The sequence below is a fragment of the Pinus tabuliformis genome, chromosome 8 (assembly GCF_031772625.1).
Source record: "Pinus tabuliformis cultivar Carrire ecotype Pingquan chromosome 8, CPIR1, whole genome shotgun sequence".
Taxonomy (NCBI): domain Eukaryota; kingdom Viridiplantae; phylum Streptophyta; class Pinopsida; order Pinales; family Pinaceae; genus Pinus; species Pinus tabuliformis.
In genome coordinates this window covers 1,921,919,753-1,921,926,201 of record NC_142294.1, presented here as the reverse complement: position 1 = coordinate 1,921,926,201, position 6,449 = coordinate 1,921,919,753, and positions in this window count along the sequence as shown.

Here is a 6,449-nt window from a genome sequence, read left to right as displayed (position 1 = left end):
TCCTTCGCAAGAATATGTGTAGAGATGGACCTATCGAGCGCCCTACCAAATGAGGTTATCTTGGAAGTTTTTGATGAAGAATGGGTGCAAACAGTAGATTATGAACATATTCCCTTTAGATGTCGCAGGTGCCATGAGCATGGGCACCTTTTTAGAGACTGCCCCCTCAACAAAACAGAGAATAGAAGTAAAGCAACGACAATGAAAGACACTGAAAGCTTTCACAAAGTGGGACATAGAGGAAAAGGGGGCAAAAGGGGGCCAAAGCAACAACAAACAGAAAGGCAATAGGTCAATCTGAATAGGTTCCAAGTTCTCGAGGAAGAGGAAGGAATATCAAATGAAGATCAGGTAATGGAAGGAAACTTAGGGGAAAAGGAGAAAGAAGAAGATAGGGAACAAGCACAGGATGCCACTAAATAGAAAGAAACATTGCTGAATGATGAATAACTGGAGATGGATCAAGAATTGACACAGAGTGAGATGGAAACTGAGGATCAGGAACTGCAGGAGATTATGGATAGAGAAGACCTAGATCTAGAAGGATTCTTGAAACAGTGAACCATGGGAGGGGTAGACTCATTACCTCAAGAAGAGTTCAACAGAGTACAACAACTATTCCTATGAAAACTCAGGCCAAAGGGATGGAAAATCAAAGCAACAATGCAAGTTCGGGCAACAAAGGAGTGAAAACTATGAAGACCACACCCGGACTAGCTCCCAGATACCCAGGAAAGAAAAGAGGCAGGAAAAAGTAGAACAAGCTATTGATGGAATGTGGAAAGCTAATGATTGATTCAGGTAAGATGAAATACCTATCCAGTTACTCCTTTACAAATATTTAATAATGAAATTCACATCTTGGAATATCAGAGGTTTAGGTAGTAAAAGGAAACAATGATTACTTAGCAATAGAGTGAAACAAGAAGCTCCGGATATGATCTTTATCTAGCAAAATAAATGTTTCATTCAAAAAAATCAAAGAAATCAATAGTAAATGGCTCAATAGATTTGAGTTTTTAGAAGTTAAAGCAGATAATACAGTTGGAGGCATACTCACTCTTTGGAACCCCCAAAAGATTGGCATAATAGATGCTGATGCATCTAGGAATTATTTATCAGTGGTTATTCAGCCTATGGGAGACAACGAAACTTATTTGGTCACGAATTTCTACGGTCCACAAAGACTGGATGATAAACTCAAGTTTCTAGGTTCTCTTGTAGAACTCAGAGATAGACATGCAGGAGTTCCTTGGATAATTGGCAGGGACTTCAACATGATCAAATCACTTTCAGAAAAAAGGGGGAACAAGAAATTTAAACAAAGACTCTACAACATTTCTAACTTTCATAGATAATATGAAGCTAGTTGATAATGAAATGAACAATGGCCTCTTTACTTGGAACAACAAGAGAGGAGGGGAGTCTCAAGTAGCCTCAAAATTAGACAGATTCATAATTTCAGAGGACCTTATGCTCATAGACAAGGAAATGGCAGTGAGAATTCTCCCCTTTGGTGGCTCGGACCATTGGCCGGTACAAATGGAGGTACAGGGCATAGGCACCCCCAAGAATAGACTTTTCAGATTTGAGAATATTTGGCTTACCCACCCCGATTTTATCAGTAATATAGCAAGATGGTGGAAAGAGGATCTGCACATTCAGGGAACAAGAATGTTTCTGCTTCACAAAAGACTAAAATACATCAAGCTCAGGCTCAAAGACTAAAACAAGAAGGAATTTGGCAATATTTTTGCAGCAAAAAGAGAGGTTGAAGTTAAAATGCAGACACTTAATCAAACTCTTATACAGATGGCTTTGATACAGTTAGAGATGAACGAGTCAACAAACTTCATCAAGGCTGGGAAAACTTATGCAAACAATAGGAAATATATTAGAGACAAAAATCTAGAGTTTAGTGGCTAAAATAAGGGGAACAGAACACCAAATTTTTCCACAGATCCACCATGGCGAATAGATCCCATAATAGGATCTCTTCAATCAAGGATGAGGGAGGTTAGCTTCGCAATTCCCATGAAGAAATAGAATCTGTGTTAGTCCAGCACTTTCAAGGTATAGCGAAGGAGACCATTGTAGACAGAGAACAATTTATCAGGGACTTAACAAGGCATATACCGAGGCTAGTATCTAGAGAGGATAATTTCAATCTCAACAAGCCAGTGACTGAAGAGGAGGTCAGTGAAGTAGTTAAGGAAATGAAGAATGGCAAAGCGCCAGGCCCTGATGGTTTCAATGTGGATTTCTTTAAAGCTTGTTGGAGCATTGTTAAACAAGATATTATGAATGTGGTGGAAGATTCCAGGTTGAATAGAACCATTCTGAAGGTGCTCAACACTTCCTTCATCTCCTTGATCCCCAAACAGGATAATGCTCAGACTCCAGACAGGTTTAGACCTATAGCTTTGTGTAATGTGGTGTATAAAATTATATCCAAAGTTGTCGCCAATAGACTCAAACCCCTTCTTCCTACTCTAGTTTCCATGGAGAAATCAGGTTATGTGGAGGGTAGACAAATTCTCAATAATATCATTCAAGCGCATGAAGTAGTGCATTCATTGTTAAGCAATAGGAATGCGGGAATGATTATGCAATTGGACCTGGCCAAAGCTTATGATAAGCTGAATTGGACCTATATTAGGAAGTTCCTTCTAGCCTTTGGCTTTGATCATAATTGGGTAAGATGGGTTATGGCACTTATCACTTCTTCTAGCTTTTCAATATTGGTCAATGGTTCTCCTTCCAAGACCTTTACTCCCTCAAGAGGTCTCAGACAGGGAGACTCACTCTCTCCCTTTCTCTTTATCCTCATGATGGAAGGACTTGGGCAGTCTATCAAGCATGTGAAAGAAGGGGGTTACATCAAGGGTATCCAACTTTCTGAAACTATACAAGCTTTGTCCCATCAACAATTTGTTGATGACACTATGCTGCAGGGAGTCCCCACAGTAAAAGAAGCTCTTGCTTATAAACAAATCCTGTGTGACTTTGCTATGGCCACAGGTATGGAGGTAAATCTGTCTAAATCTAAGATTTTTTTCTTTAATACTAATATCGATATTAAGAGAAACATCTCCAAAATACTAGGCTTTCAAAGGGAGGGCCTTCCTTCCAAGTACCTGGGCGTTCCTCTAACTGATAAACCTTTGCACAAAAACATATGGGAGCCGGTAATCAATAAGATGCAGGATAAAATCAGAAAATGGATTATCAGATCTTTAAACTTGGCACGCCGGTTGGTGCTTACAAAAGTTGTTTTGCAATCAATCCCCATTTTCATGCTTTCAACACTTCCAGCCCCAAAGGGAGTTTTACAACAATTGAGAGCTATTCAAAGAGACTTTCTTTGGGGTAAGGGGGAGGACAGAAAGAAATGGGCCTTGGTTTCCTGGGATAGATTTTCAAACTGAAATCCCATGAGGACCTTGGACTGGATGATCCATGTGTTCTCAGCAAGGTTTTAGGGGAAAAATTATGGTGGTGTTGGGTAAAAGATCTAAAGGCTCAGTGGGCTAGGGTATGGAAAGAAAAATATGCCAGCACTTCGCAAGAGAATGATCACATAAGGATGATGGGAATCATAAAAGGATCCCACATTTGGAATAAGGCCTGGGAAAATATAGAATTAGTGCAGAAAAACAGTTTCTGGGAAATCAGAGCAGGCGACCTTGCTCTATTTTGGGAGGATAGATGGCAACAAGAAACTACACTGTTAAGAGATGACTTTTTGGACCTCAAGAAAGAAACGGACACCAAAGGGCTTTTCGGGGTTAAAGATTCTTGGGAACACCCTAGTCTAGAAGACACATGGAGAACTTGGAAGAATATAGAATTTGGGGAGGACAACCCCTTGAAAGAAAAAACAGAGACACTACTGCGAATTTTGGAACAAAGGAAGATTCTTGTTTCGGAGGGGCATGACCAACTTAGATGGGGTAACAATAAAGAAGGTACCTTCAATATTAAGGAAGCCAAGAAGGTATTCCTTGAGCTGGATTCCCACATTCCAGGAAGGGTTTGGAAGAACCTTTGAAAACATCAAGGTTGGATGAAAATTAAACTCTTCATGTGGTTGGTTCATCATAAGAAAATTCTAACTTGGGAAAATATTAGGAAGATGGGTGTTCTAGGACCTTCTAGATGCCAGCTCTGTGAAGCCCAAGAGGAGACAATGGAGCACCTTCTCAATGATTGCACCTTTACCTCTAGGTTGTGGGACTCTTTTGCTACAATTTTCCAACAGACAGACAGGGACAAAGAAAGCATTATCAACACCCTAAATAACTGGAGACGAAACTTTTCTGAGTATGAGTTTTTTCACTTGGCTTGGGTTTTAAGTCCAAGCTTCATAATTTGGAATATCTGGAAAGAAAGGAACAATAGAATCTTCAAAAAAATTCATAGCACCACCCAACACATTTTTGAGCAGATCCTAAGACAGCTCAAGGAGACGGTTGGCACTATTGTGCGCAACGCCCCCAAAAATCCACCTTTAGCAAAGGAGATGCAGATACTTCGTCAACTAGGTATGCAGGGACTTATACCACAGGGAATGGATAGGAAGGTTATGAATCTAGCCAATAAGCCAAATTATTGGCATCTTCCCTCTCAGGGTTTTCTGAAATTCAACATAGATGGGGCCTCAAAAGGCAGCCCAGGTCTTGCTGGTTTTGGAGGAGTGTTACGAGATGATAATGGCTGTATTCTTTCCATTTTCCATTGCCATCTAGGAAGAGCTACAAATAATATGGCTGAATTAATGGCGCTTGAACAGTGTTTAGATTTCCTGAAGCAGGATAATCTCCAGAACATTACTATTGAAGCCGATTCTGAGTTGATCATTAAATCAGTTAAAAGAATATGCCATGGCACAGAGCCGGAAAAAGTCTCAAGTCATTGGAGACTGATACAGGTCTTTCAAAGGATTCAATTTCACCTCCTAGACTTACGCACAGTGAGCTTCACTCATGTGCGGAGGACGACCAATAAACTGGCTGATGTTCTGGCCAATCAAGGAGTGGTTTGCACTAAAAACAGAGTCAAGTCGATTTGGCGAGATATGCCTCAGAACAGATTAAGGAATAATGTTTTAGTTAGGTGGAAGAGGACTGCAAGGTATATCGGAACAGAGCCATAGAAATGGGATCTGGTTGACCTTTATGTAGAGTTATGACACAAGTAAGGTCGTTTTGGGTATGCAGGTCTATGTTTGGGATCAACGTACAAGAAGTTTTAGGGGATTTGTTGGAATCAGGGATCCTCTTCTTCCTTTGGCCAAGGCGTGGGAATACAGTCTTTCACAGCAGCCGCTATACCCTGCTTTCTTGGTCCACGGCAGCTTTACTGCCCGCAAAATGGTTTCCGATGTATCACACCACCTTCAGGCTGGTAGCGGTTTTTTCTTATTCGGAAGCAATCCCACTCACCACGCAACACGGGGCTTAGGGTGGGGAGGAAATACCACCCTCATCACACGGTAATCTTCGGTGAGGTTTGGCCATGCGATATGTTTCGTGACCGTTGGATTTACTGCGGACAATCTACGGCCATGATTGCTCGTGCTTGTTGGTGGGTCTGAATCTAAGGTTAACTTCTGTGCTGCTCACGTGACCTATCTAGAATCATGTGCATATGGCAGATTTCGGGAGGTGAATTTGAACGAAAGTTATGTAAAAAATGGACTTGATAGATTTATCAATTACGGTTTATAGAGCTCATCGAGTTCGATTTTCTTGATAAACGGGGCGCTTATTGGCCACCCTAAATGTTTCTCATCCACTGGATCTTTGGCTTAGGATCTAACAACTAGTTGTGTGTTAAGCATTTTGTACAATATTTCTTTTTTTGATTGAATAGAAGGCTCTGCTCGTGCTCCAGCAAAAGAAAAAATATGTGAACATAGTAAATTACATACTCTATAACATTGGATTTATGCATAGAATTGATATAAAAGCCCAGTTTCTTCTCATTTCATTTAACATAGAACGTATAAAAGTAACTTTGCTACCTAAAAAATATGTCAACATATTAATTTATCTAGAAAAATATGATAACAAATCCCTATAAATATAGACAATATTTTAACATAATAACAATATTCTTTTTAACTTAGTTAAATAACTTCTACCATCAATTATTTTTTGCATATATATATATATATATATATATATATATATATATATATAAAACTTTTATTTTATTATATATTTTTAATTTATAAGTTTTAATATAGTTATTTACTTTGTTCAATAGGTTATTATATATTCGATTCAAGGAATATATTATTACTTGATTTTTTTTAATTTAAAATATTTTATATATTCTTTGGAGGTTTATTATTTTTTATTTTTCTAAGAAAAAGTATTTTGTGAGAATTTTGGATTTTTAAAATTTAAAATAATTAATATATTTTATATATTTTATATATTCTT